Below are 10,588 nucleotides of genomic sequence, written 5' to 3'. Positions count from 1 at the left end.
TACAACAATATATGATGTAAATTGTAACCTTTAAAATAAGCCCGTGCCGTCCCAGCAGCCCAGCTTAACTCATCATCTCTTCTTTGTGACAACCCATAATTGCAGACTTTTTAAGCAGCCCTGGAGATGTGTCGTAGATAAGCTGTCCAGCTTAACACAGTCAAGGCTTCTCAGCGGTTTCCTTTAGGCATGGTGTTCCCGCAGGCTACAGATTTTGTGAGCCGGTGTCATATTTCAAAGATGCAATGTTAATTCAAAACACATTAGAGAGAGACGACTGATTCATCTTGTAATTAGCTGTAGATGCAAAGATCTGAAATGACAGTTTTATACTTCGAATGACAGTTTCATTCCTTTAGCTAAAGGAGATGAGGGTCCACAAGACCATGAAAGGCCACTGGAGGACAACAGTTGTTGCAGTGATTAGTGGTCACAGCTTTTAGTAAAGCAAACTCTTTAATTACAGAAAACACCAATGGAGGTAAATACTCCGTCATCTGATAGCATTTCGGGTAAAGTAACCTCCCCCCTCCCTCTCCCAACACCAAACACTGAGAGCAGGTAACGAAGCTGTAGCCCCGAGGTCCCTCTGTCTCCAAACTAATCAAGAATGACAATAGAAGTAGATCTCATTTGTTGTGTGAGAAATAAAAATTAGGGCAATATGAAAGAGAGCTGTTTCTCAGATGGGACAAATGGCAGTGCTAGGACCACTGAGCACACTCTTGTTTACCGTACATATACTCTCCTACTGGAACAAACCAGTGTTTTCTCTGGAGGAGGATTTCCAAGGAAAATTTCTTGGCACAAAAGGAGTGATTTCTTGTCTGATGCTGATTAACATCCTGTCAAACCCCAAATGAGGAAGAGCTTGCTTTAACTTGACTCATCCAGCAGCGGCTTCCTTTGATTAGCTAGTGATTAAACATTTAGATTGCTTCACTGCACCTAATGTGCAAAAAAGTCCATATATCTAGTTACATTAACTTTATAAAAGTTTACGATATTATATGAGTAAGATAGAAGAGTTAACTTGTTCAGGTGGAGCTCCTCGGGCAGGTATTTTCAAAGCCAAAGAGGCAGGTCACCTTTGGTCTTTAACCTTGAAAGGGGAAAAGTCAGGGTATTCATGCCTGAGGTTGCATAAAGGAATCAACAGCCCAGAAAGAAAACTGAAATGAAGCAGCAGGGACACAGAAGTCATCAATATAACCAGCTAATCAAATTTAAAACAGGTACATACCAAGTGAGGTTACGTAGTAGCTAATCAACCAAACTTATTTTATTGTGAAGCGTGTATGGATAACATTTTAAATAACTGAATGTAGATTTATTCAATTGCATACTCCAGCTGACTTTTCAAGTTAAACAATAAGCGCGCACACCAAATTCTAAAATAATTCTGTGTGTGCGTGGAAACTTTCACTCTCTGTAATCTAACCTGACAACCAACAATTCAATGACCTACTTATAGACTGCCAGAGCAGGAGGTACACAGCTGGATCACATCACACAACCAGCACCTACACGGGTGAGTATCAGGTAATTATATCATCTATCAACAATGGGCTACTTAAGGCTCCTTGTGGCCGGTTTTCTTAAATTAATATTAAATATTTCACAGTTCAGAATCAAACTTTGAATACTGCATCCTACAGATTTAAATTCAAAACTCTGAAAAAATTGCTGCAACAGGGTCATTTTTCAAAGATATTTTTCTAGCATTTTGGTGTTAGTTGTGGTTTCATGTGACAAATCTGTTAGGAATTTATGGAAGAATATATTTTTGCCAATAAAGTTATGTTTTGGTTGGAAACGTGCATCAGAGCAACAGGACAATGACACCAGGGAGTTCGTGTCCTGAGTCAGGCGTGTGATTAGATTAAGGTGGAAAAAAGTTCACATGTAGTGATTCATATTCAAGTGAGACTATAACCTCGAGGGTTAACCAAGTGCCACAAGTGACTAAACTATAAATAACCGGAAAAAAAGTTAAAAATCCTTTAGTTTCTCTAAGTGGATATTGTGGTGCAAAAACAAAGCCGTAAGAAAACAAATATGGGTGGTGTTATGTTATTGCAAAATATGTTTGTGGTTGACAATATAGTAATTTCTAGGCAACGGGGTCATATGTGCTGAGGTTTTCAGATGTCTGCTTCTGAAACTTGTGCGGCCGCCCCAATACAGTGGAGGTGGATTTGTTTGTGCTGCGTGCAAAATATATAAAAAAAAAAAAAAAAAATCTATTTGATAAAATGCAACAGCGTTGACTCTTGTCAGGAGGTTTTATTTCTTCAGAAGAAGGCTAGATATGACTAAAGGGTTGGGGAGAAAATGTATATGTTAGAGCAGTGTATGTTGTCTGATATGTAAAAAAAAAAAAAAAAAAAGCAAACACATTGGAGGTTTTCTATCATTTTCTGATAACATAAAAATTAGTTAAGATTTTAAAGCAAATCATTTAGAAAGTCTTTTGTATCACTGGAATATTCAGGATTTTTGTGCGCAATTAACTGTGTGAGAAGAAATGAATGTGAAAATGTCGTACTGTGTTGCCGGCAGCATGATTTCTGAGTATGAGTCACTGTAACCGCAACGATGGGTGTGCCGCCTATTGTCCCCCATCAAACTACATTCAACCAGAGATAACAAAATTTGGCAAAGATGGGATTTTGACTTACGTGAAAGGAGAATCTGTCAAATACAATCAATCCTCTTTTAATTTGTGTTTGTTTAATACATCAATTATATCTCTAGCCAAGAGAACAGTATTAATTTATACTGTATTTCCCACTGTAGAAACATGAAGCAACAAGTTTTTTTTATCCCTTTAAAATAAATGTACAGTAAATGATTCAAGAGCAGAAACCTCCACATTTCAACAGAAAACAAAAGATCTTTCCAATGTTTTAATTTGGTAAATTTACCTGTAAACGGCGCACACTGAAATGGTGGAGATAAGACTTGGATGAAAACATAACTTGAAGTCATTCCAGTCAATTTCTCCAACAATCAGATACCTATAGGCACCATTTGATAAGATAAACCTGCTGCGGCCTACGCATAAGTTCTGTGTTATAAAACTCTTTGACATGGATTCAATCTCCTCCTGCTGTAGATTAGATTAAACACTGGCATATCACCAGATTCAATAACCTCAATAGCAGATGTTTTATTTATTCTAAACCCTAGATAAGGCCTCTACTTTTGCAAACAGTTTGCTGTGGGTCATCATGCTGCGACGTGCAGACTGACTGCAGCCCTGCGAGTCACATGAACTTCACAGATGAAACATGTGCTAATTACCCAATGCTGGCGCTGTGGTCATCACTGCTTGATCCCACCTCAAACAATGAGTTGTGAAGTGAGCGGAGCGGCATATACATGTCTGCCCTCAGAGGTTGTGACGGACAGCAAAACGTTAGAGAGACAAGTCACAGCATATAGCAGCAGCCGCAATTATCTCTTCTTATTCTTTGTTGTTTCACATTAAAATACCTTTTAGATGAACCTATGATGAGTAATAAATAATAGCATGAACCATGTGCAGTCTTGTTCCTTTTGCTACTAGCGATACTGATGAGCTGATCTACTCTAACTCTGGCATTTACTCAGGATGCATTGTTCATATACTTATTATTATTATTACAGCACAGAAAAGTTCTGCAACAAGCATTTCACTGCAGAAAAATACGACCTTTTTTTCTGCACAAGCCAGAAAATGGCAAAATAAAAGGATTTATGCTCTTGAACACTTTCAATAAGTCATGATTCAGGGCTCTTCTGTTTTGTAACACTTTTCAGTTTACTCTCACGCAGTCAAAATTAGTCGAACTGATGGAGACAAATTTATGGAGGCAGATACATTGTAATGCAGCGCATATCTACACAGGCAATGCTTGATAATGGTATGAATTTATTGAGACTTCTTACGGGATTAGTTGACAATAAGAAAAATGTAGAATATCACCCATTTAAGGGGTTAAAAGTACAGGAAGAGGATGTTACTTGTGTTTTACTTTAAGTCATGAAAAATTGTGACAAAAAGTGACTTGCGAATGCTCTGCTGTCTTCTTTTGCAAAAATAATAATGTAGTGCCGTCTGGCAAAGGTACAGTATCTGTTACAGGAGGGACAACCTAAAATATTCCCCACATTCCCAGTGACTCACAGATTAATCCACCAGCCTCCGAGTTCTGGCTTTCAGAACTCACTCTCTGGCCAGTACTCCATTAAAATGGAAGAAAAATGCTCCCCCGCATTTCAAGCATTTCAAGAAATTGCAAGGTAAGGTGGTTCTGTTCTGGGTCATTATTTATAATTTCTTGACAAATCATCCACTTCACCATTTGCATTTTATTCATGTCCAATAGTGGAGGACAGTTGTGAGAAAGTTATTGCTGTTGCAACATACATCTGACTCAAAAAAAGTAAAAGTTGCAGAAATCTGACTTGGCATGATGCTATTATTGCTTCAGTTGTTGTTCCTTTGGTGAAGATCTGACTTTTATATTTATGTCTGTTACAGCCCACTGTAATCTGAGATTCTTTATACTGTATGTTGTTGAAATTACTCATCAGATCAGTTTGCATTATGTCCCTTTAATCCCTAATTAATGCACAGAATTCAGAAGTGTTGTCTTAAAAATCCGCCCATTGTACAGTAACAAAATTAGCTTTAACTAGTTACACCTGTTACACAGAGAACACTGTGTGCTCTAAGTCTTTTCTTGGATGATGTTGGAACTGGAAACGCTTTCAACTGGATGAAAACGCCTACAGATCATAAAATCCCCAAACTGGACAATGAAGTTCAAGTTGTTAAAAATTTTATAGTGAAATACCCCTGCCTGTTCTCTCAGCCTCGTACACACAAGCTGAAGTCAAACATTTACTGACCCTAAAAATAAATGTTTTCTGCCGATTGTATAATTACATGGCGCAGGGATGTTAGTGTGTAATGTGATGCCTTTTTGTGTGTTTGTGAAGGGAAGGGGTTGCGGAAAGGGGAGGGAGATGGGGCGGGGGAGCTCTGGTACAATATAATTAAAATAGGATGGCCTTCGCAGGGCTCAACTTGTTATTGTCTTTTCAACCTCTAAAAGATGGCATGTAAAAATAGACATGTGGCAGAGGTTTTTCTTCTCCTTCTTCCTCTATATATTTTACAAAAATTTGATGAATGAATACTGCTTTGAGGTGGTGAGACTCCTGATATCTAGTGAAACAACATCCTCAGCGATTCCTCAATAAAGTTTTTGTATGAAGTTGCATGTATGTCTGCTGTAAACCTGTCAACACAATAAATCCCCACTCTTTAAACAGCCCTTAAAAACTTCAGGTAAACCTTCAACCGTTGGTGTTCCCAGTGTTTCACCTTGGTCTGGTCAGTGCTTGCTTTTCTGACTTATGCAATTCCATCCAAGAGGTATTTTATTGAAGTGGTTGCCTATTTGCCCTCACATTAAACACCTGAGGAATGTGTCCCTGGGTTTGCTGAGGTTGTTTTGATGTGCATTCAAAAAGCCTGTGTGTGCAGAAGGAGCTCATTCACAGCTCGCAGGGACTCAATAGCTTCATTTGTCCTTGAAGGTAAACACTCACAGAGGAGGCCCTCAAATATGGCCTTTTCAAATGCCAAGGCCCCCTTCGCTCTCCATCTTATGTGACAATGAACAAATTCCTATTGAAAAGCACTTACTGTGCGATAGCGTAGCATTGTGGTGCCTTCAACACACCTGAGTAAATGAATGAACCACATCACTGTTGAACAAAGCTGGCCTTGAACTGTAAACGTGACATTCATGTATGATGCACTTGCATTGGACAAATGCCACATGTCATTGCTGGAAAACCTGTTTGACAAATTGAAATCAGTCCAAAATAAAGACACTGAAGATTAAAATACTTCCATCATGAAGTATTGTCTGAGTCGGTTCTCATCCTTTTCTTGTCTAATGTGCCCCACAGCCAGATTAGCTGTGAGTACCCCCTCATCAACACCACACCCATCATGCTCCAAATGTGTTCCTACGGATTGCAAAAACTGGATATAACTGGATACTAATTACTGTAAAAAAAAAAAAAAAAGGGTGGGGGGGTGGGGGGGAGTGTTATATTACATAGTTTAATGTTTAGGCTGCTTTCCTGATGTACAAATGCTGCATTATTCTTTACCGTTAGCTAACAACGTTCAACTATTTATGTTAGCTAACTATTTCAACTGTTTAACCGTTAGCTACCTGTTTCATCGGTTTTCTGTGCCGTTAGCTAACTATTTCAACAGTTTATATGTTTGTTAACAATTTCAACTGTTTATTCATTACTTTTAAGGAACTATTTCAACAATTGCCCAATACTGTTTTTCTGTTAAGTTTTAATCAAGTCAATCTTTCCACATGCCCCTAGCAACTGCAGAGGTACGTATGCCCTTTGTTTGGAAATCACTGGGTTATTTTATCAAATATCTTTCCCTCCCTGGTGACCAGAAGCTAAATAAACCTCTGCATCACTTGCCAACCACTGGCACACAACTGTTGGATGATGTTAAAGGCAAAGTAAAAACATTACAACTCTACGCTTGTGGAATCTGCTTCTTAGACTTGCGCTTAACACAAAAACAACAAATGAAAAACACAACAGGCAAGCCTTCTAAAAATAAAGTGAAACGCCATCGACAGCGTCTGGATCTGATAGTCTGATAGACAAAATACCAAGACACCACAACACATTTCACTCTGCAGGTTCCCAGCTTGCCTCAATGACTCATCACTGCCACTATCTATCTCGGGATGCACCATATGGCGCAGTGCTGTGTGTTTTTCAAGGCATTCTCAGGTGAGGTGTGTGTGTGATTGGCTGTCATGTCTCTCATTCCACCCATTACATGCAGACAGCTCTAGTGAGTTCCTGACGGCGTTCACTGTCAACGCCTCTGAGGGAGCTACGTAGTGCGACTTCAGGTCCAACAACAACTATGAAGGTTTGAGACTGTGTAGGTGTGAAGATGGGTTGGAGCTTTGCTTTCCCACAACACCTGTAAAATTCCACTCTGTATTGAAGTGTTGGTACAGCCAAGCGACATCCCACACAAAAACCAACGCACTCATACTTTAGGTAAAAGAAGTGTATTCTTGCGTGACCAAAACACACAATGATAACATTTTTACCTCCTGGTTGACGGTTTGTTTCACTAGTAGACATTCAGACCTGTGTGTGTTGTGTTTTTATTTTACTCATGCTGTTATATACAAGGAAGATTTCCTTGTGTGTGTAAAACAGTGACTGAGTCTTGACATGCATTTATTGATGCATGAATAGTCAAAACAGTGTTTCTGGCACAATCAGACTTCCTTTGATTCAGCTACTTTCCCATTACATCTCACTATTTTAATGTTTTTATCCTGTTTGGTCAGTTAGTCAGTTACTTTATCATTCATAATGTGGAACACTGTCTTTGGCTTCATCTAAATTTAATACAAAACATGACAATGCATTCAAGGTGACAATGAGGAACAGGACAGCAATAGTCAACATGACTGTAAAGCAGTACAGTCATGTTGATGTTTTACACATCCAGCAAACATGGAGCAACATTAGCTTTCATTTAGTTTTTTGTCCAATCTGCTAAATGTAAGTTTTATATTCACCCTCCCTTTTTAGCTCTGTTTTGGTTTCCACCAACTCCTGAGGAAAATATTTGGCTCTTAAGCAGCTAACTTTTAAAAACCAAGACACATTTGTAATTATGAGTGACAACTTTAACAGCGCATAGGTTCATTGTTAATGTAAAAATATCGATTAGCGCAGCTTTAAAAGACAGATGTGAAGTGAAAAATATAAAAAAAATAAAATGGCTGCAAAGTTCAAAATTTAGTCAGCAAATGACACAGAATGCTACTTATACATTTGACAGGAACAACTTGCTCTACATTTTTGTCTATTTTATAAGTTTCATATCATGTTCGTTATTTATTATCATACCAACCTGGAAATCATATTGCCGTTGCTAATATAATCAAGATTGAAAGTTTCTGTTTTGACATTACTGATATAGTAACTTATTATGCAAAGTTTTCACTTTCACACACACACACACACACACACAAGCACACAACAGAGATCACTGTCTCATTGTGACTGATAAACAGTATTTCACAATGGAAAAAATGATTGGTACATATGTTGATTAACTGCTTAAGAGCTTTTGTTAAGCCCTTTAAACTCTAATATAAGGATTAAGAGGATTAAGCACATGTGCAATATGTGCACCAGAAGCAGACTCAAACTCAGACTCAAAAATGAAAACATATCTTTGTAAAGAGTCAAACTTGTTATTTTTATTTTAATTGCAAATCTGGATGAAACCAGAAACCTGTTTAGAGATCCATAACTGTGTGTCATTGCTCAAAGAACATTCTTAGTGAAACTTTTGTTCAGTGTACATACTGTTTTCCCTTTTGTTTTCCTGTGGACATGATAAGATTATCTCCAAGCTTTCGATTGTTCTACTCACCTGCACTAAACAAAGAAAGAGAAATGTCCTCAGCATGCACTGTATCAGCATTGTCTCAGTTCACTCCATCAGCGTGCAAATCATGTAAATTGCAGGGAAGGGTGGGTATGTATGCTGTAATTTCAATGGAATATGTGTGCTTAAATTAGAGCGCGGCGTGGTTAGGGGGGGCAAATGTACTGAGGCGCTGGGGCCTCTGGCTGGTGATTGGCTGTGTGTTGAGCTAACAGACAGGGCCTTTCCACTGGTCGTGACGGGCGGTTCTGATGTGGCCGACCACGCGGCCCTGATGACGGGGTTGCATGTGTTCCTTGACCCTGACCATAATGGACAACTTTTACCCGCCGGAAGAAAATTACAGCCCCTCAGGAATGTTGCTGTTATTATTTTTCCTTCTTCCTATAAAATAGAAGAGGACATTTCAACGTGTAAGCCATTATAAAACCATTGCAGCAAACCATCCGCGGAGGGAAATGGGCTTTTTTGTTGTTGTTGTCCATGTAGGAGGGTAATACATGATTAAGAGGGACTGCAGATGAGTTTATGGGGATGTTCTGCTAAATTAGACATGGACAATCAACACATTTGACTAATTTCTTCCTCTGTAACCCGCCTACTGTTCCACTAATTCTCCACCATGGTTGAAATGTATCTGTCACTCAGTTTCTGTCGGATGCAGAGGGAGTGGACGCTGCACATTGTGAGTCAAGAATGCATACACTGTTTTCATTCTCAAGAAGCACATGTTTGAAGACTTTCCCACACAAGCTTCTAACAATATAACTCAAACACTTTAACATCTCCTGTGGGTGCAGAGCAAGTTAAACTCCCCTGAGTTTTAAATCATCCTCAAAATATATCTCCTGAAGGATTCCTTCAAACCAACCTGTGCATGCTGGTAAAAACTAAAAGTGACTCACTATAGTCGACTCCATATAAACTGAAATTGCTTGATATATTTGGCTCAAGTCATTTGGGTAAATTTAATGGGGTCTGTAAGAAACTAAATAGAATTACCACATGGGTCAACACTAAAAGTGATGCTGGTTTGGCTACAGCGGGTCTAGCATCTGTTTAAAAGCTATAAGCCCAACACAAATGGAGAACCTCTGGCTCACCCCTCAGACTCCTATGGAAAGCTGAGCCCAAACAGCATGCAAACAGGTGGCAGAGCTGAGCTGTTTCATCCTTGTGTAGTGAAACTCCTTATTAGGATTTAGGTCAAGAGATTCAGGATTTTTTTTTGCCCCCCCCCTTTTTTTTTTTTGAAGTGTGGAGATAAAGATCACTGAGATTAACGCAGTTTGAATTCAGGGGAGATGACTCTAAAGGTCTTTTCAGGGGTAGGGATGGGTAGCAAGGTACCGTCAATGATCATATCTGCTGTGAAGGATCAAAGGAGAAGAGCTTCAGCCCTTAGGGGATGCTGTTGCCTCTTGTTGCTCCTCACCTCACTTCACCTGTCCCGTCAGGTGTTTATGTGGAAGAGAGGACAGGAAAAGAAGGAGGTGGAGATATTCAAGCTATTATGTGTCAGATGAAGAGAGAAAGGAAGACGGAGGCAGGCAAAGAATTCCCTTCAGTCTTTTATAGTGTTAAGGTAATGAAAGGTGTCCTGCAGGCAGTTCCAGATCTGTCACCTAAATTAAGTAAGCTGTTGTTCAAACAACTCCATTCCATGTGTGGTAATTCTGGGAATGCCGTGAATTTTACATGCCATTTTTAGATTCTGATTCCCCACTTCCACCTTCAAATACACACCTGAAAAGACATACCTGTGGTTTCGGTTACAACCATTAAATACAGATCTTACATACTTTTCCTGCCTTTAGTGACGGTTATTTTCCAAAGAACAGCATATATTTGAGGGTGGTTTCTTACTTTCTGTTGCACCTTTTAGCAATCAAACACCAATCCTTTAAAATATGAAAGGGCTAAATCCAGCTTATCCCCTTCAAACCCTTCCATGTTTGCCTGTTGTTCTTTGTCTTGAATGCATCAGGACAGTTCTCAACATGCTGCCCGGTTTTATCTGCATTCTCACGCAACAGTAATGAAACTCTGACATGCTCT

Source organism: Lates calcarifer, linkage group LG4, assembly GCF_001640805.2.
Source record: "Lates calcarifer isolate ASB-BC8 linkage group LG4, TLL_Latcal_v3, whole genome shotgun sequence".
In the NCBI taxonomy this organism is placed as follows: Eukaryota; Metazoa; Chordata; class Actinopteri; family Centropomidae; genus Lates; species Lates calcarifer.
This window is presented reverse-complemented; position numbering follows the sequence as displayed.